The sequence below is a fragment of the Passer domesticus genome, chromosome 3 (assembly GCF_036417665.1).
Source record: "Passer domesticus isolate bPasDom1 chromosome 3, bPasDom1.hap1, whole genome shotgun sequence".
Classification (NCBI taxonomy): Eukaryota; Metazoa; Chordata; class Aves; order Passeriformes; family Passeridae; genus Passer; species Passer domesticus.
The window spans coordinates 72,134,806-72,158,825 of record NC_087476.1 but is presented as its reverse complement, the minus strand read 5'-3'; the positions used below and the strand labels follow the sequence as shown (position 1 = coordinate 72,158,825).

General features: G+C 43.0%; 1 long non-coding RNA gene across 6 annotated transcripts in view; it reads left to right on the top strand.

Annotated features, from left to right (window-relative positions):
- Positions 1 to 24,020, top strand: part of LOC135296922 (uncharacterized) — a 100,326-nt gene that overhangs the window by 6,723 nt on the left and 69,583 nt on the right. The gene's annotated exons all lie outside the window — the stretch shown is intronic.

Sequence of the window (24,020 nt, the reverse complement as noted above, 5' to 3'; positions counted from 1 at the left end):
CAACAGAAGTAGTCAGATCTACCCCCTCCATAATACAACTGAACCACAATGATCTTGGCCCCAGTGCCTATCACACAAAATAATTTGAAAGAAAAGCTGAGATTTCCCTGCAGAGACCATGTATTTTCCATCCCCTTTGTTCTTTCAAGAGTTTCAAGTAGAGGAGCAACTGTTTTCTTCCAAGGAGTCAAACATCAAATAAAAGAACTTTCTGTCCTTGTCCTGTGAGCTGAAGGTCTGTGACTTTGTCAGCTGAGGTTAATATCCCTTTTCTTTTCACATTCTACCAGGATATTGCTCACTGTTTTCTCTAGCTTTCAAAACTATATCTGAATTAAGAGACATGTACCTTAGGGAGAGGTGGTCAAATAATGATTTTATTTTTGCTTGTAAATTAATTTTTTTCCAGCACATAGGGGTGTAAATGAGGCTTCCCTTATGAAAATAATATCTTTTGCCTCAGGAATTCACCGTAAGGTCAAGACAGCAATATTTTGTTCAGTTGTAATCTCACACACACTGTTGTAAATTGGGAGTGACTCTGTAGAAGGCCTAGTCATTACAACAAGTTAAGTTGTTGTACGTTGAAAGAAAGAATCAGGTTTCCCATAAAGCTCCTTCTCTTACCAAAAAAATGGTAATATACAGTGGAGAAAAGAAAAGAGCTTCCAGAATACTGCACTTCAGCATATATATCTTACCAAACGCCTGAAAAAGTATCACCACTGGAAACATATTGCATGAAAATGCTCATGGGGCCACTATTCCGAGGGCTTGTGTGCAGGGATGGCAGAGGTGGCAAGGGTAAAGAAGGTCAAGAAAGAGGAAGAGGGAGAAGGAAAAAGAGAGGGAGAGAGAGAAAGAGAGGGAGAGGGAACAGGAGAGAGAGAAGAAGGGGAAAAGAGGCAAGAATTGAAAAAGAGAAGACATGTCCTCCACTTGGTGAAGTGTGGGGGTGTACTGCTTGGGTCAGGTAGCCCAGCAATAGGGACCTGAAGCTTTTGTGCTGTAGCTTCTCACACATCACTTGTTAAGGAAAGAAACCTCACACATTTTGGGAAATGCTTCCCGCTGTGATTCTGGGAATAGAAAACTCTGTGATGCTGAACAAGAAAGCACTGTTTCTGGTATCATATCTTTGCAAGTAGCACTTCTCCTGTATATTTTGTTTGGTACTGTCTGAGTTATCCCCTTTAGATGGATGTCCCAGGACATTCTTACGGGAAAAAATATCCTTGAGTGTGCTGCCCCATATAAAACATTTACCAGCTATTCTCTATGTGTCCTTGTTACAGAGGAGCTCACTAAATACTTGCCTAGGGACACAGATGTACCTGCCGAGGTACAGTGTGACAGTGGTAAGACAAATGTGCATACATTGTACTGACCTTGGCAAAAATCCTAGCAGTCCAGCAGCAGGATCCTGTCTTTAACCCATACAGCCCCTGCCAAGCCTGGCAGTGCCTCGCCTAAACCATTATTTGTCTGAGCTGTCTGCACTTTCTGGATCCTGAGCCATCTGCCCTTTCAGGATCCTGCATGATGTATGATGGAGCATCCTGCATCCTGTATGATAGAGCAGCTGAGGCATGGAGTTCTTACTAAGGAGAGGGCAAGGAGGATGGTGTCTTGATGCTACACACCACCACACCTGAAGGCAAGGATCCCATCAGGAAAAGGGCCATGGCACTACACCTCAGCCAGGCACACACCTACACAGCACAGAGAAACACAGTATTTAAGAAATATCTCCCTGTGCTCTCACACTTCCCCAGGACCCTGTCCAGACACTGGCACAGAATTTCAGCCAGAACAAAAGGAATATTCTCAGTGCTTGAGTGTCATGGTTTTCCCTGCTTTCTGATGGGACCCTGCTAGAGGCTGAATGCAACGGGAAGCCCCAGCTACTGCAGGACCACTGTTAGCTTGTGTCTTTCTCTTTCCTGCTCCTATTTCAGTTTTTCAGTTTCACATATTTTGTCCTTCTTCCTGGCAGGCAGACTTCTTTTAAATTCAATAAAGGGCAGTGCATTTTCTTGCTTTAATTAATCACATATTTTCCGCCATGTGAGTAAATAATAATTAACCTGGCAGCTGGAGGTACCCTGGGTTAGATCGTGATGCTCTGTGTTGGCTTTCCACAATGTTTTCTTGCTGTCAATGCTGCTTTCTTGGCTAGATTATCTCCAGGCATACCATGTGCTTGAGTAACAATAACAAACAGGAAAAATGAAGCAGTTCATAAGATTATTATTTTAGTTAGATTTTCTGTTCTAAAAGCCAAAAAAAACATCATCAGGCCCAATATACTCAGAAGAGCTGCTTTGTTGGGTTTTTTTCCCTAGTCACTAACATTGAGCTGTTATACAGTTATATCAAAGAATTTGATAGGACACCAAACAAGTTCAGAATCCCATTGGTGCTTCAACGGCTGCATTTGATCAGCCATGAGCTCATATCGTCACTCATGGAGAGAGAGGGAAAGATGGGGACTTTGGATCTCAAGTGCATGTCAGGGTCCCTCTCCATGTGTCATTCTATTAGTTCCTGAAAAATTGTACTGTGTCAATGCACAGGAAAAAAGACTTGAAAGAAAGGGCCTCCAAGAGTGTTCCCACATCCCACCCCCACAGAGAAGGAAGCAGGGTCCTGGTGGAAACCTGAGGCAGTAGCTAATAGATGCTGAGAGGAGTTAGTGTTCTTCTGACATTCTAAGAAATGCAAAACCAAAGGGCATGTACCTGCAAATATGAGAGAAGTTTGAATTTACCAGGTGGAGATGTTTTACTTTCAAAGAAGAATAAAGTCTTTAGAGAGGAACCTCTCCAGTGCAGGAAACCCTGCTAGAGCTGTGCTTTTATCCTGCATGCCCCATGGCGAGTGACATTATTTAGAGCTGAGAAAAGTTTGAATAAATAAATCAGCTGAGCCAAGGAGTCTTTTCAGTGTGTAATCAGTTACTCCCTTCTCATTTAAGTCACTCTCTGCCAAGGTTTTTCCTCTGCTTCCTTGAGAAACGCACAGAGGCATTCAGACTGGTCTTGTCACAAGCAGGGGCTTCATGTGTCTGCTGGGAGAGCTGGTGGCTCCAGGCAGCTGGGAACAGCACACAGAGAGCTCCCAGTCTCTGCCAGAGAGAAGTGGCTGCTCAGTCCCTCCCAGTGCTGTTCAGTAGCTGGCTCTGAAATGGTCTGGTGTCAGCCCACTCAGAGTGGATCAGAGTTCACAGCACAGCTTATGGGCATTTGCACATGTAACAGGTCCCTGTGTGATGGGACCACAATGAAGTGCCTAGACTGCTCTTAGCCCTACTGGGCTGAGATACAAACCAGTAAAGGAGCCTTGGTAAAGCCAGCACCGATCCTGTTCCTGCTCTTTGGAAAAGAAAGGCAACTTCGGTACAGAGGCTGTTGGCCCAGCACCATTCAGAACCATAAATTTGCTGGAACCAACCAAAAAAATTGAACAGATACAACTGGAATTTACTGTACTTTCAGTTCATTGTTTCATTTAGATTTCCAGGCATAAAAACAGCCCTACAGAGGAAAAAACCAAACCAAACCAAACAAAACAAAAGCAACAAAACACTTCAAAGTGAAGGCAGGATTAATACCTTCTGGAAGCAAAAAGATATATTTTGTCAATTGATTACACAGATGGGAAAATCATACAAGCAGTGGCAAGGTTGACAGCAATTTGGGAGAACTGGCAGTATCCCAAAGGCTAAGGAAACTATCCTCTTCATCCAATGCTTCTTGACATTTTCCCTGAGACCAAGTTCACAAATTGTGCATTTCTGAGTTCAGACAAAACCTTCCAAGCTTGTCAAGAGTATAGATGCTGCAATTGCCAACCCAGAGGTATAAGACTTGTAGAGGTGCTGCCATTTCTTCTCTTTTTTTTTTTTTCCCTAGAGATGGCTCTTGTAACATCTTGACTCCTGAGCAAGATGAATTCTGTCACTGTGCGAAGTCTTAGCACTAGGCAATGGAGGGCAAAGATAAGGCTTCAGACGTGTCCCACTTATATGTCAAAATACTGCAACATTGACAAGTACTTTAGTGCCGTACATTCCCTGAATACTAAGCTTCTTCCTGGTATTATCTTGTACTATATAATATAGCTCTTTTTATACTTCAGTTTACCAGCATCTTTTTTCATTTGTAGTTAGGCTAGTAGAGGAAAAAGACCCCTCACAAAAATTAGGATTGCATTTTCCCAATCTTTGCTGAAGTGTGTAGTACATGCACGATAGTCACACAAACTGGGATTAGAAATCCTAGAACTAAGATATATTCCCACCTTTTTCAGCCTGAAGTGTTCTTTATCAGAGTTTAGCTCACTAATTATCTTTGCAAGATTTAAAAATACTGTTTTATTACCTAGCTCAGTATCTTCTTGCCATCCTCAGAGATGACGGAGAGAGCATTTATAAAATTTGGTGATGACACCAAGGTGGGAGGGGATGGAAGTAATTCAGAAGATAGGATCAGAACAAAAAATTATCTCAATATGTTGGAGAAATAGTCTAAAATTATCAAGACAGAATTCAGTAACAATGAACATGAAGCACTAAATAGAAAAATGAAAGATCAAATGCACAAATACAAAATGAGAAATCATAAAAGAGTTAGAAGTGCTAGGGAAAAAAAAGGATGTGAGAACTAGAATATGACTCAATGCAAATATGATCAAATCAGTTAAATCTCCTGAAAGACAAATCTCATATGAGATGCATTATTACAGGAGTGTCAAATGCAATAGGGAATTATGCTGCTCTTCAATGCACTGGTGAAGAGCCAGCTAGTGTACTGGATCTAGCTCTGGGTAACTCTTTTTAAGAAAACAATAAAAATGTAGGACATTTATAGAATATGGCCTATCAGAAACAGCTTGTATAATTAGTTGGTCACTCTAGAAGCTTCGCTTGGAGATTTAATAATAGTTTTCCAGTATATGAAAGACTGTCCAAGAAAGGACAATAACTTACTTCGTTTGCTCAGTTTTCAAGAAAGAGTCCAGTGGATCTGGGAGAATGGCAGTTGGGTGACGAAGGAAAATTCAGAGCTGGCTAATATTTTTAGGAACACTCGGGACTCTGCTCTTAGAAAAGTTTAAGAAGAGACCTGACAGTGCTACGGGTATATTTTATCCCGCTTGGAGCAGGGAAATTTTCTCAGTGATTTCATACAGCTTGTCAACATTCTCAATCCTATTTTATCAAAAGATCCGTCCAGTTCCTTTTTGTTTGCAACAGCACTGAGTTGAAGCTGAGCTGCAGGTGCTTTTCAGACACTTCAACACTTTGGCAGTTACAAATTCAGGATCAGACACCTTTGCATTCTCACGCTTTTCTTGGACAGGCATGAATCATTGTCATCATCCAACTCTGCTCCCTGCTTTCACATGTGGATTTTCCAGTGGTGGGAGTTCTGAGTTTCCATTCCGTTCTTCTCTGCCTGGTGAGCTGTGTATGTTCACAGCTACATGGCATGAGTAAACTCCAGTGGTCACACATAACCCCTTTCCAGTCACTCCTGGATCTTGTTCTGATGTTGGACTCTACCAATAATGTTCTTAGATCATCCTGAATCTTTGTCCTCTCTGTAGTTCAAGGCATAGAAGGTTTATTTAGGCTTCAGCTGTCACTGAAGACCCTTTGAATTCAATCTCTACCTCAGGATCAATCCTGCTAAAGGCAAAGCTAGAGTTGTGGGATGCTGGAACACCTCCAACCTGAACCATAGGCTGCTGTGCAAGTGCTGTGTGAACTGCTGCACGTGCTGTATCCCTGCCCACCAGGGCCCAGAAAATGAGGAATCCACAGAACTGTTTCAGTTTACCCCCTGCAGGTTAAAGTACAGGGAGTGCCTGTGCTGCGAGAAGATGAAGGTACCACCATCATCTCAGCTGCTCCTGTCTTGGTGCTGAGGAGCAGTGTGGGCAATATTTGTCTTGGTGTCTACTCTCTTGTGTGCTGCTGGCAGTGGTGTGATATCAACAAGTGAGAGACAACCTCAAATTACAAGATGCAGTTTATCTGCTGGAGGATGGAGCATCACACAAGCTGATTTGCCTTGTTTCACTGTGGCTCTTATTTGTTCACAGCCCTAAATCCCCCATAATGCAATCAACTGAATGGCAGCCTCAGGCAATTGCACCTTTTTACAATTTCTAAGAAGACAACTACTTGCATAAAAGTTTCTACATTTTGCTTTACTACCTCTCCACATGGATTTTGTTGTCTGTTGAAGCAGGGGGAGGATATTTTCCAACCATAATGAAAACAATGCATGGTGATGCAAGAAAGATCTCCAGCCAGATGACGTGTCTTTATTTTCAGATTGCTATATTTTTTCAAAAGAGATTTTAAGTCAGAATAAAGGAAGTCTCCTGGTGGAACTGTAACTTGCTCTTATTGGTCTTCTGATACATCAGTGTGTACCAAAAAAGATCACTGCATGAATTCACTTAGGTGACTCCTAAGAAAATCTCAAGAAAACTTCTGATGAGGTAGATTCACACTTGCACCCAAATGCAGGTGCTTGTGAACACACAATTCAGCCACGCAGAACCTACCCAATGTCCCTGCCTCTCAGCAGTCATGCTCTGTAGAAATTGAATTTTTTTTTAATTTTAAATTTAAAAAATTAATTTTTGTTGCCATAATGTTCTGGCATCAGCCTTTCCACAGTAACATTGATTTTTCTTATTTCTCTTGTACATTCTCAGCCATCCAATTCTCCATCTATCTCACCATCTTGCCAGATTCTTACCCCTCTCTGTCACAGACAGGCCCTTTGCTCTGCAGAGCAACCCTCTAAGTTCACTGGTTTAATCACACTGAGCAGCAGATGTTGTGTGGAAGGACAGTGAAATCTGGTTCTGCTTGCTTTTTACTTCTTTCACAGCCTGTGTTTTTCTGTGTTTAACTTCAACATTATTTTTAACTTTTTTTTACATCTTTCAACATCTTCCCTTTTCTCCTTACTTTCACAGATCTTAATGTTTCTATTTCCTTTCTTCCTGTTCCACAATTCCCTCTCCCAACTTCCCCTAAGGAAAATGAACACATGGTAAAATATTCTGGTTTTGTCTTTGCTTCTTCTTTCCTTTTCTTCCAGTCCTTCCTCTAATTCTATCCCATCTTCCACTTACTTTCCTTATGACACCCGAGGACATGTTTCCTCAATTATTTATGGATTTATTTACTTACATATTTATTGCTTTTGGCTATTATCCTTACAGAAGACCTCACATTTTTCACATTTCCCATCAGCTCCCAGTTTTGACTCATGTTCCCTGGAGGTGGGAAAATTTCTGTTCTCTATCCCTCCAGCTATGAGCACACTACAAGCCAGAGTACAACTACAGCTGAAGGAACACCTAGTTTTACAATAGCTCAGTATGAAAAACAGTAGGACTAGAGCAATGCAGAGTTTAGCATGGACTGCAAAGTCTGTCCAGGATCTTAATAAATACATGGAGCCTTAGCTGTGGCTCTCCTCATTGCTGTGACAAAAATACAAGGCCCAAGAGAGGTGTAAGCTCATTCTTGCATAGCAAAGTAGCTGTAAGAAGTGCAGCAGGGAGCTCACAACCTCCGTGAGCAGGGCATGACAGCCTTTAGCCACCTGTACATTACCCCAGCCCGTGTTGCATAATGCTCTGAGAGACACAGAAACTCTGCTGCGCTTCAAAGGGTGATGTTCCCAAGGCTCTTCTAGGAGACATGGTCCTGTCTAGAAATGGCAGTGGAGAGAACTGTGACCTCTTTCCTTATGTACCTTTCCTCACACCCCATGGTACCTCAGCACATCTCTGCCCAGAGTTTGCCAAATGTCCAGGAATACAGCCTTTCAGCTGCTCCCTGCAGAGCTCACAAGGAAGTTTCCTTCACAGGGAAATGGCCTTCCCCCAGAGAAGTGAGATTTTCTGTAGCCCCTCGGTGAACAGCATTTAGAAGTCCAAGCAGGGAGGAAGGTAATGGAGGTTAACTTTTTGGCTGTGCAAGCACCTCACATCACCAAGTGCCCTGACTGTGTCCTATTCATGTCCAGGAGAATTTTGATTTGGTGTTCAAAGGAATGAGAGAAACCTTGTGGTGTTTGCTTCCAGTAAGAGAGTTTTTCTGCATGCAAGAAGTGGTATCAAAGAAATAAGAGAAACATAATAAAAGGAAGAGAAGACTGGTGTGGTTTAGGAATGAGGCACTGGAATTCCCACTGCAGCTGATTTAAGTCCCAGTTTCTTAGCTAGGCTGGTTCCCCAACAGTGTTTGAACGTACAGTTAGCAAATGAAATAGGCTTGGTACCTAATGCAGGGGGAAAGCCTTTGATGGCAAGCCCCAAGGATAAGGGAGTGAGAGCCAGACTCGCCAGAGCACAACATGCCAGTTTACCTTGGCTGGGAGTCAGGCTCTGCGTGCTTTTCTCACACAGTGTACAAAACCAAGCTCGTTGGCAGTGCTCGGTAAATAAATAACGATAACAAAATCTGCAGCAGAACCAAAAGGATACCCGGAAATTACTTGTGTGTGGAACTCCCTTGGACATGGCACATTGCCTTCAGCACTGGGAAATGTACTTCCACTGCAAGCTCAGAGTACAGTAATTGTTACTTTTCACCAGTTATTCCAGTGTGATAAAAACAATAATCTGTGGGTGTGGTAGGTCAAATAGTATATAAATTACCAGTCAGACTATACTTATGCCCATAAACCAAAAGGATGGTGTTCTGGGAACAATGAATGAAGTGTTAACTATATCAGATTTTTTTTCTTAGTGTACAGTCCAACCTTTGCATCTTGATGACCTGCCAGATTTGTCTATGATACATCACTTGTTTTTTTGTGAAAGAGGTCTGAGGGAAATAAAAAGCCTGGAAAAGTGCAGAAGGCCCAAAAGTATGTGTTAATGGAACAACATCTGTCTCAGAAATTGTCTTTCGTTCAAAAGTGAACAACCGCAGCGATAAAAGGGATTTTTAGTTGCTGGATACTGACATGCAAATTTTTTTCTGTGGCTCTGTACTATTCCTTTGAGAGTGAGTGCAGGGTACAAAAGAGTAAACTGCAGCAAGAAAATGCTGTGCAATGGCCAACAGGTAAATAATTCACCACTATGGACAAGCAGATGAGCACCAGCTGTTTCAAGCTGGTATTAAATGCATCTCAAATTGCAATTCAGTGTTTTGGATTGGAAGCTACTTGCTGTCAATTGGCATCCCAGCTATTCCAATTCAGGCACTTCAGGCAAACACTCAAGAGCCACTGCCTGGCTAAGTGCTACCAGAAACATTGCTGACTGGGGCGAGGAACTCTCCATCCCTCCAGATCAACCTTGGATCCCCAGCTGTGACCAGAGCACCAATCACAAGACATCCCCACGAATCCACCCAGGCAGATGAGCACTTCCCTGAGCCAGCAGGACCTCTGAGCCCCTGGTATGCACCTTGAAAGGTGGTATTGATAACTTACAGTTGTAATGGACTCCAGCTTGCCCCTGCCATAGATAGGAATTATCTGAATTCCCACAGAATTCAATTGGAAGCAGGATGAAACCATAGGATCATGCTGTTCCTGCTGTGATGATAAGAAAATATTGTGTGATTGTTATTAATACTATAGCTAGTTTTTATACTATAGCTAGCTATGAATCATGCTGTCATACAAGCACCAAGGGAAAAAGTCTCTAAATCAAATACATATTTAAAGCAAATCATCAAGTGCAAGAAGAAGACCTATAAGGAAGAAATTGAGAAATGAAGAGAAGGACTAGAAATTTTAAGATGCTTGTGTTCTGGGCACCAGTAGCACAGTTATGTTCTTTAGAAGATACAGCTAGGAAATACTGAAACCATGTGATTAACATCTAATAAACATTTATTCAAAACAGTTTAACAGTCTTCACAAACAACATGAGATTTGCAGAAGATGAATTGGTATTTTTACGAAACGGTTGCTGAAGTTTATTCTGGGTATAGCAGAGAGCAAGAAGAAAGCACAAAAGCCATCTGCTGAGACAGAAAATCACTCATTATCCAGTCTTGTCTTCCATCTCTATACAGAGGGGAATATTTATCCCCTGTTGATCTTCTTCAGGTGATTTCTCACCTGTTCATCCTGCTCACCTAAAAGCCACAGGCTACAATATATTGATAGGTCTGTACCAAATGACATGTGTCTCAAAAACAGAGCTTTCACATCAGCAGTTAAAAACAACCTCTCAGGCAACATCTGGCAGAGGGAACAAATCTGGGATCTTCTGTATTAAATTTTTTTTCTTTCCAAAAACCCAGGCACCAGCAGAGAGGGTGTGTCATATAACCCACTCCTCAGAGGTGAGTCCTTCTCTTTCTGGGGTTTGCCATGATTGGAAAACAGGGCATAGATGATATGTGTCATGGACACATCCTCCCAGTCCAAGAGGACTGTGTGTGTGAAACACAGTGCTGAAAGAAAGTTGGATCTAGGGCTTGTGGTACTTGGATTTTCAGTGTGATGTGTATTTTGATGAGGAAGAAAATGAAAAACAGTCCAGGTTTAGATGAAATGGACTGGAAAAAATAGAGGTTTTGTGAAATTAGTAACAGCCCATCCACAATTAATTTCCATGAAATATTTTTTTTATCTGAAATAAAATACTTTGTTTCCATCTCAAATGATGTTGCATTAATAATAATAATAATAATAATAATAATAATAATAATAATATTCTGAGGATCTTCTTAAACGAAACTAAATCATGAATACTGGTTCTCAAAGAGCTGCACCTCTTCATACATGCAACTACTCTTACCCTCTGTTCATCACGTAGAGGCTTATAACACGTCTTACTGGGGGCTACAGTGTTGGTTGCCAAATGCTTCCCTGTTCTGTTCTGTGTGAGCAGTTACTGACTTTTCAGAGGGTGGCATTCAAATAGTTCTCTCAAACAAACATTTAATTCAAAAGTATTTAAAATATGACTCAGGTTCCCTGCTGTGATGTTCTAGATGTAATTTCCAACAGTAAAACTCTCATTGTTCTTACCAGCCTTCTGACAGTCTGCAGTGAAGATTCTTCTGTCTGAGCTGGCTGAGTTTGAACCCCATTATTTGCAGCACAGCAGTAGCAAACTCTGTATTCTCAGTGTCACCCTATTGCAAGAAAAAAATTGAAGAATCTCAGTTTTATAATAGTACCAATATACATCTACATTTTAGGCAAATTTTCACAGTACTTTCAGAACTGAATTTCAGGTCTTGGTATGCTTCCAGATCACTATGTCTCTTCTGGCATTCATCAAAGTACAGTACTGTACTGACAGTCTGCCATGTCATAGTGGTAAAATACACTAATATAGAGGCTTAAGTACTATTTACAAATTGAAACCTGCAAGAAGAAGCAAAAAAAAAATAAACTTTCCTTGTTAAACAAGGTCTGATTTTGCTTAAAATTTACAGCAGCTGGAGACAATGTGGACAAAAGAATGTGGGTTTGTTCATGGTGCTGCCTTCAGCTGCAGGAATGTGCTCTGGGCGTGTGAAGTGATGGAGTTGAGAATGAGCCAACACCAGCACCCGCAGGCTTCTGGCTCTCACTCCCCTACTGAGGCCACCAAATGCCTCTGCTGACATGGACACAAAGATTTTTGCAGGAAAATCTTCATAGGATTGTAGAGAAGTAGGTTACTGCGATGCCTCATGTCTGCCTCCAGTCATCACTTGCTCTAGATGTCCTTAAACTTGGTTATCTCTCCAGGCACCTTAGGCATGGAAGATAGTCATGTTCAGGGCTTGTTGATATGGGGACATCCAGCAGAATTAAACTGATGTATCTTTGGAAGGGGATTAGGTGATGACACATAATCAGCAACAGATTAAACACTCTCATTCAGAAATAGAGAGCCCCTAATTCAGTTTATCTTAATTCACTCTGGAAGGGAGTTAGGGCTGTGACTGGAGCATAGGGAAGGCAGGCTTGGGCACAGCTGCTGCTGTGCTCCCTCCCGCAGCTCTCCCTCAGCCATTTGGCAGGGGCTGCCAGCCCACCCAAAGTGTTGGGAAAGGAGGGGTGGGATAAACCAAATCTCCATCCCTTCCTCACTCCCACATAGCTCAGAGCCAACAAATCAGGACACCAGGTCCTGAGTAGGATGACCTGGGGGCTCAGCAGTGCCCACACCATTGCATATTGTGCCCTGGCCTGGATGATCAGTTTCCAGACCCATCTTTGGAAATCCCCCTTTCACCATTCTCTTTAAATATTTCAAGAACTGATGTTCCAGCAGGGTCACATAAGAGCCCAAGTGACTGATTAATCTGATGCTGAGAATGAAATGCAAAGACTTGGCTTTTAAAAGTTTGCCAGCAAAAATTTGGTACCAAAACAGGGCGACAAACCCTGCAACCTGTTTAGGTGCTAGCTAACACTGCTGCATTGTGGACTCCCGCTTGTCTTTAATTGTAGGGACTTCCCAGATGATGAACATTTGTTATTAAAACCCAGGCTGTTGTGTGTTATTTACTTCATACTACATATAGAAAAAGATGTGTGAAGGAGTCAGTCTTCATTATCAGGTCCTGCTGTAGCACATGCATGGCTTCCTCCCAAGTGGAGGCAGCCAAGGATGCAGGAAACAAAGAGGTCTTTTGGGACCTAGTCTGATAGCCATAAGAGCATACCCTACATGAGCATGCATCAACACCCTTTGCTAAAGCAGTTTCTCTTCCCTGTTGGAAATCCCATCATCTGTAATAAATAACCTCTTTAGCCCAGCTGATGCTGATAAAGTGTCATGCAAAAAGTGGCTCACAGTCTGGTACATGCTCTCACACAAGCTGCAGTTTGCTTTCATTTAAGGTCGCAGTTTGGGCTTGCTTTATCCCAACCAAATATCAGCTGCTTTGCTTCCAGACACCTGCTCAAACTCCCAGCACAAGAGCAGCTCCCTCCCCTGACTTGCCTTTTCCAGATGCTCAGAGTGATGCATTACACTGAATAATGGCAACTTTAAAAGAAATTGGAATCTCTTCAGACTTCAATTGACCTTAAATATAGGTTCTCTTTCTAAAATCCCTTCCTCAGCAGAAGTGGATGTCTAGGAGAATGGGTAATGGAATATGGAGCACTGCTGCCTCACCCTGTGCTTGGCAATTACCAGAAATTGTTGCTGTTTGACAGCAGCTTCTGTGTGATTGTACACCTCTAGCAGTGATGGTCTTGAGTCCATAATTTCTACTAACATGCCATTAGTTAACTGGTAATGTTTCTCTCTGTCATGGCAGCTCACCCAAACAAATCAGCAGTTGAGTGCAGATCACTGTAAGCTTTTACAGTCTGAGAACTCATAGTTTGTTACTAGGCAAGTTTTTATTCATACAGATCCCAGTTAGACTCACACAGGGAAATACGTGTGAGTATTTCAACCCATAACCATTTGCAGATTATTCCTGTGACATGAATATATATACATCTGCTAGTAGTAAAATTCCTCTCAGAAAGATGGAGCATGGACAGGTGACTAGGGACCATCTGATAGCATTGTTACTGCTTTTGTGATATGTAGCTGTCTCTCATCTCAGTGAATGCAGCCTTTGTGTAGCTGTACATCACCTACTGCACACAAACACTTATATAAACTAACACACACACCCCACATACACCCCCCCACACCCTTCTGTGTCTGAGTTCGGGAGCCCAGGTATGCAACCTGTTTGTTTGATTTGGTAAATCTGAAAATAATGAGTATATTACTAAAGTGCAGTAAGACAAATAATCATATATCAGCCTATTCAACAATGCTGTACACTCTTTCTAAATATATATATAATTCTTAGACAGAAAAATCCACACATAGACGCAGACAGGAAGATATCATTTTTGCCTATGTGTATATATACATATTTACATATATAGAGAATATTTCAAAACTAAAAAGGAGATTTAGTCACACAGCTCCTTGATGCTAACTCATACTTATGTCTATCTGCATACACACATGCACACTCTGCTGGTGCTGTCAAAGCCATCTGCGCTTGCACTGTATAGCAGTTTTAGTTACATTTCCCAAGGATAAAAAATTATTTAAGATTTCATTCTCCTTCCTCCTGCTTGCTCTCCTTGCAATCTCAAACCTTTCTGGCAGCCCCAAGCTTACGTGGAGATGGCTGGTTTCTTACAGAATCAACAAAACTATGCATTGAGACACAGGAGTAAACCTCAATCTGTATTGCGACTGAGGCAAAGGATGTGGTATGAACTTACCCTCACTTTAACCCACAGAATCTGCAAGAGACAGCAAATCTGGAAGTCTAGAAATCTGAGGAAAATTAAATGGGAACTTTCATTCAAGAATCAGATCCAAAACAATGGGAAATATTATTTCATTGGTTTCAGTGCTCATGGCACTGCTTTTTTTCTGTTGATCTGAAGGAGGCTGTTCCTCTATCCATTCTATACTGGATCTTTGGCAAAAGCACCCATTCTGTACAATTCTGCTTTGACCTCTGTTTGTTAAGGTGGTGAATGACTCATTTACAGATACATGGTTTCAGATTTTGGGTGAGTGATATATACTTCAGCTAGAAGGAATTAGACCAGGACTTAACTGATGGGGGGTGGGGGGAAGGGTCCAAGTATAGTGATGATCTCTGGGTCTAGCAGATGGAGGAAAATTAAACATTATAAGAATTTTCAATGTCTGGTTTTCTTGTTCTAGATTCCCAGCTTTACTCCCTTCATGAAAACATAGAGCAGGGTGAAAAATTACTCACAACTTAGCAAAATATGCTAAGAATGGAAAGGGAGATTTAGAGTCCACACAAATTAGTAGGAGAGTCTCAACTGAATCAGAGATTTGTGTGTCCTGTAGGTTGTTCCAGGTGATGATGGTGAGAAGGTGGTTTCACGTTTCCCAAACCTTCTCAGACTTGGGACCAAAACCCAGGCCAAGCTGAGGCAACACAATATGAATTGCTCCTGCACAGCAATTTCCATATCCCATACTCCTGGAGACATGGGGGCACGTGCCCAGGGACTTGAATACAGCAAAGGACTCTGGTTGTGGATCTTTCAAGTTGTTTAGAGTTAGACACCTGGACCTCCAAAGACCAGGAAGAAAGAGAAGGAAAGAAAAAGAAGGAAATCACACACTTCCACACTGCATAAACATACCCATAAGGGGTTTGCACGTGATGGCAAGATAGAGCTCATTGGGATTCAAGTCATCTCATTCCCATTAATCATGTTAATAATTGAAAACATATGTTCAGCTTGAAAGCACAGCAAGAGAGTCAGGCAACCCTACAAGGAAGCGCATTGTTATCCAATTCTAATGATACTCATTAACATACCTTTACCAACCTCAATGAGAAAACCCTCCCACCAAAATCAGGTACAGTATTTGCTGTCAACTTCATGTGTTCCAATCTGACAAAACCCTTCCACAGCCATTTGTTTCACCTTAGAAAGCGTTTTTTCAGTTAAGTCTGTCCCTTCTCCCACAGTGTAAGCACAGTGCTGGTGCTGAGCTCTTCTATTCTGGTTGCAAAATACTTGCACAGAAAAGCATTCAGACAAGACTACCAACTGCAGGGCTGGTCTATGCCTCCCTCTCCAGCAGCTCTGTCACAGGGACATTTGCCACCCACAGCCCTGCCACCACAATTCAGCCTGATGTTGGGCTAGGGCCCCTGAGGAAGACCTTCAGATTACCAATACCAAAAATAGTCCAAACTAGCTTAAATATTCACAGGCATTGATACTGCCCTCTCAGTGCTCCCATTAAAGTGAAGACAATGTTCCCATTATAAACTTGCTTTGGCAGAGCTCACATGATGGAATCACTAAAATTAATTCCAGGTGAAAATCTGCAACGCAAATTCTAACCAGAGCAGTGAATTTCAGAGGAAACCTCACTGCCTGTAGGCAGACAATATTCTTAACATCTCAGCCTTTCCCAGCTCCTGAAACTGAATGGGGGACCTTTTGCTTTCAACAAGGCAAAGCTGGGCTCTTCTTGGGGCTGGACACACTATCAAGTTACCACTGCAGCTCCAGAAACCACACTAAGTTCATTGTGTGTGTGACCCCCACGGGAAAGACGAAGAAAGGAAAGTTTGGATACAGGTAGAAGAAAGGATGGATGTTTTTTTTTCTTTTCAGATGCACTTATTCTCCCAATGTGCATATAAATCACTTCTGCTGCTAATAGTAACAGGAAAAAAATAAGCCTCTTTGGAAATGAGTTTTGCAATCCTGTAATAGGAAGGCAGAAGAGAGGGAAAAAAAGAAAGAAAAAAATGTTAAAAGCAAGCCTTGTTTAAATATTAATAATATGGTTTACACAGACTTCAAAATCCTGACAAACACTCTGGTTTAGATTGCACACTTAGTTCTCATCATCCCTTTTCTCCTCCTACGCCCTTTCTCCACTGATCCATAAACTCAGCACAAGCAAATTCCTCCTACCTGGATAGAAATGCTCAGATGCTACCTATATTTGTGCTGTTCCTTACTCAAAGGAACACAGTGCCTTCCAGGGAAGCTCTGGACAAGGAAACAGAGGGTGATGAGGTTCACAAATGTGACATCCAACTGGTGCCACTACTAGAAACAGGAGCCAGGGCAAGTTGGATCCCATGCTGACCTGCTAGGGCTGTTCATATGCAGAGGTGGGTCTGAGGCTCCAGCAGAGCAGAGAAGATCTCCTGACCTCTTTTTCCTGCCTCCTGCCAAATAACTCCCCCCAGCAGGTACTGGTAAAAGCAGTGCCTGTTTCTGAGCTGTACAGCAGCAGGAACATGGGGAAGAAGTCTGGATCCTACTGTTGTTTCATCTGACTTGGGAAATGGGATTTTGCAGGCCCTATTGCTCTGTCATCCCATTTTTGCCACTCTCAGAGCTGAATAGAGGCAATGAGAGAAGGATTTCTGGGGTGCTCTTTGGGTCTGAAGAGTTAATCAGTGTTGATACTTTCAAATTCTATGCCTTCCAAAGGGTGCCCCACAGCTTTTGAAAGTGGGAGCTGAGTGCATTACTGACAGTCTTCCAGAGGGCGTGAGAGTTAGCAGATAAACTTCAGGAGTACAAGTGCCTACAGACCTCATCCTGCACCCCTTAAAAGGCTGGAAGAGATTTCAGCCAGGACTTCCCTGGAGGAGACTGGGGAGAGGGGCTGCCTGCATTCTCCAGCCTGCTCACTGAGGTAACCTAACCCTGCACTGATCCGACCATTCTGGTATTTTTCATTAGAAAATTCTGGAAAATTCTTTGGAAAATAGAGGCCAAAGCCTCAAGCAGTGTAAATCAGTGTAAACCCCGCTGAAATGTATCACCAGGGATCTATCACGTGAAGTGCTTGGGATTACTATTGCATAAACAAAGTGTAAAGCCTTGAGTCAGGCCCAAGAAGCTGGAATCCCAGACAACTCCATCATCCTTTCCCCAGCATTCCTACACCCCAGTGTGCTCAGATCTTTCTCTGTGTGCTTTGCTGTGGCTGCTGAGCTCTCAGCAAAGCTTTAGTGGCATGCCTGGCACAGAGGCTTTGCTCTGCTTTGAAAGTAGCGGGGAGGTTGTGCATTGACAGTGAGACAGAAGATATTCCAGCTCAAATTGAATTGATAAAACACGCCCTGCGTATGTACTCACCTCACTCCCTTACTGCAATTGTATTTATTTGCCAGCAGCCACTGCTTACAATGGTTCTCCCTCCCCACAGTGCACACACCAGCTGGATTTTAGAGGCCATGGGATGGGAAGGGACCATCTTGGGACTGCTGAGTAAGTAAGTACTCACCAACTATTGGTGAGTACTCCCAGGGCAGAGGAACGGTCTACTCCACCCTACAATGCTTCTCAGTGTGCCATTATAATTTCAAGTCTTGCAGTAAAAGACTGCAAGTTATTCTTGCAGGAGGCTATTCCCCCAGAAAGATATTCCCACAGAAGGCCCTGGGAGGAGGTCTAAGTGGTCTAGGGGCACAAACTGTGCTGCTCTCTGCAGAGGGGAGGGAAACTTAGTTACTGTAGCTGACCTGGGAGAGAACTCCTTTTTAGCCCCAAAACTGGCAAGAGCTTTATCTAAGCATGTGAGCAAGGCGTACAAGCCAGAAGCTTCTGCTATCAGCTTGGAGAAAAAACACACTAATGATCTCATACAGGGGGTGAGGGGTGGTATTTTGCCAGAAGGAGCAGAATTAGACCCAAATTGTTGTTTCCTCTCTGCTTTCCAAAACTCCTCTCACTGATTAAAACCAAACTTATAGTATCCTCTTCTTCCACACTCCAAAATTTTGGCTACATCTTTTCTTTTCCATGTCTGGCAAAGGACAGAACTGCAAAGGCCAAAATGTTGAGTAAAAGTTTGGGTTTTTTTCCTAAGAATCTCTCTCACTACTATGGTTTATCCCAAAACTACAAACCGTTGAACAGAGTAAAACAGTTGAGAGAGAGGTGATGACTGGGGGGACAGAGACAGAGATCTGGGACATGTTTTCCTCTAACCCTGGCCGTGCTACAATGCTGTCCACCTCCTGAAGACTCTCCCTCAGCCCTGAGCCAGCCAAGCATGTGAGTTTCCTCATGAAAGTCACAGGACTACACACGCCAAAAGCAAAGCACGTGTGTAGCTGTGTTGCTGAAGCACAAGCCAAAGACCCCTCTTCAGCAGAATCCTTGAGTGTAAATCAATGGGACTTAACCTCTCTTTCTCACAGCAGAGCAAGTTTTTGAAAGGCTTTGAATATGTTTATCTTTTTTTTTTCCCTGGCATTATTTGGAGCATGGAGACTAAGTTAAATCAGTGTGTATAAAGGACAAATCTAATGGGAATGCCACAAGCCTAAGGGGATAAGGGGAATGAATGGATAATAATTGCATTTACTAACCCCATGCCTTTCTTCATTCTTTTTCTCTTGACAGGAGGAGCTTGAAGTCTTTTAAAATCTATTTTCTCCAACATCCTTGCACAGATAACACAGGAAAACAAACAAAATTCAAATCATGTCACAATCACATGTACAAGCATTTGTCTCCAGTTTTGATCTTCTTTTCCCCAAAGTGAGCCTGATCCTGTTTCCCCTGCAGATCATAGTAAAAGCCCCCATTGACCTCAACAGAAGCAGAAAGACTAGTACATATTAATTCAATTATTCCAGTCCGCAGGATTCTTTGTTGCCTAGCTGTCTTTCCACCTGCCTACTCTTGCAATCCTGTCTGGACAGGATTGGATTCTGTCTGCTTCTATACCTGGAGCTGGTGGCACTTCACAGGTTATAGAAGGAAGCTGCTTCCAGGTGACCAGTGCCAGAGGTAAAGAGAAACTACAGGTTACAATGCCACAAAACTCACTCTTTGGATTCCTTGCAGTGAAAGGAATTTTCAGGAAATTCCATATTAATGTGACATCAGGTTAGCATGTGTATCACTGCAAGGCAACCTGCATGTTCAGAGGCATGAAGAGTTTTGCACTGGGTCCAGATCTCGGGGACCTGAAGACACTCCCACCACCCCCAGCAGACCCCATCACACTTTACTGTCTCGGTTTCACAGCTTGCTACAATATTTCATGGCTACTACAATATATCACAGGGATCAGGGCAGGGCCATCAGGCTCAGTCAGTCAGTGACAGCTCTTTGTGTCGGCTGAGCAAACCACAGTCCGTCATTTGCTTGATTTCTTCTCTTTATGCTGCATCTCACATTTTGTTCAGGGTTGCAGTGAGGAGCAACAATTTAGGATGGTGAATTATGGATTGAAAGAAAGGTTGGACTATTTTGGAATCACTGTTCAGTGCCTTCTGCCGGGACAAAGGAATTCCAGAATGAGTTTTCCAAATATCTGTGTTGGTGAAGAGGGAGAAGGAAGAGACAGAAGAGAAAGCAAGCCAGGAAGGTTGGGAAGGGAGAAAGGGAAGGAAAAAAATGAAGAAATGTTAGAACAAAAGAAATAAAATTTCTTCTGTTTGGAGCATGAGAAATTACTCTACTCTCTGAGTTTTCTCTACCATGTTTTCCAGGGTAAGTTCTGAAACCCATGAGCAATTTTAGTTGTGCTTACAAAAGTAGTCCCTTGAAACTTCTGGGAGCTACTCACAGGAGCATAAGCCACTCAGCAGCTGGGAGGGTTGCAGAAGTCTTTACTTCACTACCATAGCTGAGTTCTCTAAGCACAGAACTATTAAATAACCCATGGGGGGCTTCACTGCGAATTTACTTAAAGCCACGCACAAATATTTTCTCAATTACTCTGAGCAATATCTGTATAAATGTTCCCTCCTTTGGCTGGAAGATTAAGGGAAGAAAAATTGCAATTTTGCTTACTTAACTTCAGCTTTTAAAAACAATTAATAACAAGGCATGGGGAAGCTTCCGTGATAGAATAGAAATTGCCATCTCTTCACAATGATATTTACTGAGGTCAGACAAAGATGTCCTTCAAGATCTTGGAGGAAGGAAAATGCTTTATAAGAATATGAGGGTGACATTGGAACAGCTGGATTTTGGAGCAAAATCTTAGTCTCCCTGTTAGATAGCTCAATATCAATTTGGTTTGTTAAGAAACTCTCAGCAATGTACTTATTTCATGGTCCACTCCCCCGTTTCTGTGACCCTGGCAATACAAGTGTCAGGAAGACGCAGTTGTGACCAGCCAATTCCCCGCTGCCTGCCCCTACAGCTCTCCTCTAATCTCAGCTGAATGGTTTCATTACATGACATGTTAGTGCACCAAAAGAGCTGGAAAGGCTGAGTGCTTCTCTAGGTGTACACAATGTAAAATCATTAGGTTGCTTAGGAAGCTTCCCAAAAGCTTTCTGTCAGCAGTTAGATGGCAATTACAGAATTAACTGGAACAGGCCAAGTCTCCTCCTTTCCGACCTAAAGCCTGCCAACAAGGGGATACCATTTAAATGGAAAAAAGGTATCATGGGTCAGAAGAACAATATGAACATGAATAGCACATGGGAAACATTTAACAGCTATCACAGCACTCAGCTAACACCCTGCAAGTTTGAGTACTGCTTGGACCAAGCTGAGGTCAACAGACCTGCCCATGACACTTGTGTTGCTCTTTCTCTGCAAACCATGTGGCTGAATAAAACTGATTTCAGTCACTTGTGCTGACGGGGCAAGGGCATCAATGACGGAGAGATGGCAAGGGGAGCTCTGGGACACCCCACCTGCCTGCCCTCCCCACTGCCAGGGCCTGCGCTGCTGGCAGAGGATGCTGAAGGTAGGAGGTGAGTCTCCCTGGCCTGCCCCTCCATGCAAAGCAGAGAGCTTCTCCAAAGAACTGATTGGAGGTTTTGAGGGAGGACTCCAAGTTACTCTTTTCAGTCTCTGTCCCTGATCTCCCTGCATTCCAGCCACTGCCAACCCACTGTCTCACCAAGCACAACTAATGGAGCTGCTCTGGTCATGAGCACACTAATCCTAGCCAGATGTGACTCTGAGTGATTAAAAGCCAGACATAGCTTGCGATTTCATACTGGGCCACACACTTGCTAGGCTGTCACTGTCACTTTACCCCTGTTTCACAGGCTAACCACAATCCTTCCCTGAACCATAACATGTATAAAGCAGTATAATGGATAACCTCCTTTCCTAGCTTTTCAGTCTTTCCTTGTCCTCTCTCAGCCTGGTCCTTGTGCACCACCTTTCTTTCCTATATCACATCCCAAGCCTCCATGTGCTCTCATCAGCTCTGCCTTTCCCTGTACCTCTGCCCCTTCCCCCTCAATGCTTTCCCTTGCTGCTTTTCCAGAAGCACTCTGGGATGCTGCTTCTCATTCCACTTTGGTGCCACCTGTCGAGTCTCCTCCAGCCTCTTGGGCATCTTTCTCACTACCTCTTCAGCTCCTTAGGGTAACAGGATGAAAATCTCAGGGTCCACCAGCTGGTCTTCCTCCAAATGTCTCACTGTTGTGGGTCTTTCTGACTCACATTTTTCTGCATTGCTTTTACCTGCACCTTAGTGTGTCACCTGGAGAGGTCCTGAGGCATCCGCAACTGGAATACCAAGCTCAGCTCATATATAGAGCAAATGCAGACTACCAGGACTATTTACCTGGTCCACAGCCTGCCCCTGTACCTTTTCTCTTGGGAGGAGTTTTCCCTCCTGGAAAACTCCTTCCCTCTCTCCTTCCCTCCTGGAGTTTTCCCAGCAGCTGTCAGGGCAGCTACAGCAGACAGTGCATTCCTGTCTGCCTGATCTGAAGGCATTTCTCAGAAAAAGGGTGGTGGACATCAGGCAGCAGTACTGCCCTGGTGATGGCCACCTCCTGGGAGTTCCCCAGGAATGACAAAAACATCATGGGCAGCATCCACAACCATACGGTTGGAGGGACCCTGGAGCCATCAAGCCTCATCATACGCTGAACCTGCAGCCCTCCTGACGGATGTCTGCATAATCTGCTCATAGATTGCAGTGCTGGGGACTGCTCACTGTCCCCAGGCAGCAGCCACTGACCTGTGCTGTCCAATGCACTGCAGAGGGGTCGGGATTTAGAGTGCTAGACTGTATGGTGCATGGGCAGGAAATCCAGTCAGATAGAAAAGAAATGGGTCTGGCATCCAGCCCACCCTAACACCAGAATGATATCATGACCCACCAAGCTGGAAAGTTTGGGCTCGCTGCTCTCTATTTTTCTAGGCAAGAACTTGTTAAGTGTTTTTACACTCCTTGCTGATGCAAAGAGAGCCATGTGAGTAAGGGAAATTGGTTAAAAATATTCAGCTCTGGTTTGTTCCATGAGGAAAAAATCCATCATTTTACATTTTTACATCTTTTCTTTTACACTTACTCCCTCCAAAGGGAGAATGAAAATAAATAAATAAATAAATAAATAAATAAATAAATAAAAAGACTAACAGTGGAGGAGCATTCAAATAAAGCAGAATGACTTTTTTTTTTTTTAATCAAACCCCAAAACTAAAAAAAACAACCAAATAAAAAAATACTAAAGAATCCTTTTTTTGGGGTTTTTGGTTTTTTTTTTGTTTTTTTCCAAAGTACACTATTTGTCTCCATGTGACATTCACAATAACTACATACATTGCTTTGTACTGGTAACAAACTCACTCATCAACCAGGTGCAGACACACCAACCCACCCAAGTGGAGCCTTTTCAGCAGGTGAAAGACATGACAGTGCAGAGATTATGAGCAGGGTCTGAAAAGAAGGGTAGAAAGTCCACAAGGAAGACTGAAGTATGTAGTTACTCCTTCTGCCAGCATGCATTTGTCTTGTAAATATGGAAATGAACTCTTCCACTCTCCTATTTTTATTCTCATGTACAGTAAAAAGTAAAAGAAAATCAATTGGCAATCTATAGAACTGCTAAAAGGGCAGTTGTGAAGAAGGACAGGGTTTGAACAACTCAGCACCTAAAATAATGAGCATCTTAGAAAAATATAGCCAGCAAGAATGCAGACATAACAGCTGTCCAGGCTGCAGCTGAGTCCTGTCTGAGGGAAAACAATGAATGTTAAGTTCACTTTTCAGTCCTCTCCACCACTGTTCTGGGTGTTAACAAAGTGTCCTGGAAGGGAAAGCAGTGCCAGCAAAAATTCTCACCCTATTGTCCAGCTCCGTATCTGCTGGCTGTCATCTGTCCCAGGCATCTTGAACACCTGGCCATCCCAAACCCCTGACTTCACCAGGAGCTCAGTGCCACCCAGAGAGATTCCCAAAGCCACCCGGGGACCAGGTTTTCTCTGGTGCTGTCAGAGGGATCCTCCAGTTCCTAAGACATGGGCAGGTGGAGCAGTGCCTAGGAACTCTGGACCATTCCAGGTCACCAGCCACAGCTGTGGCATATTATCCAGGCCACCTCAATTGTCTCTAAACATCCATATGGGGCTTACTGGATCAAGTCCAGTGGTTTCCAAGTCCCCTAAAGCAGCATGGGCAGATTAAGTTGGGTGCCTATGTAAATCAATGCAGAGCTGGAGACTGAGAGGTTTAGTTTTCACTGTGAGTTAGATTTTCTAAATTTGTATGTAAAGTGCCCTACACACTTTTGATGATACACA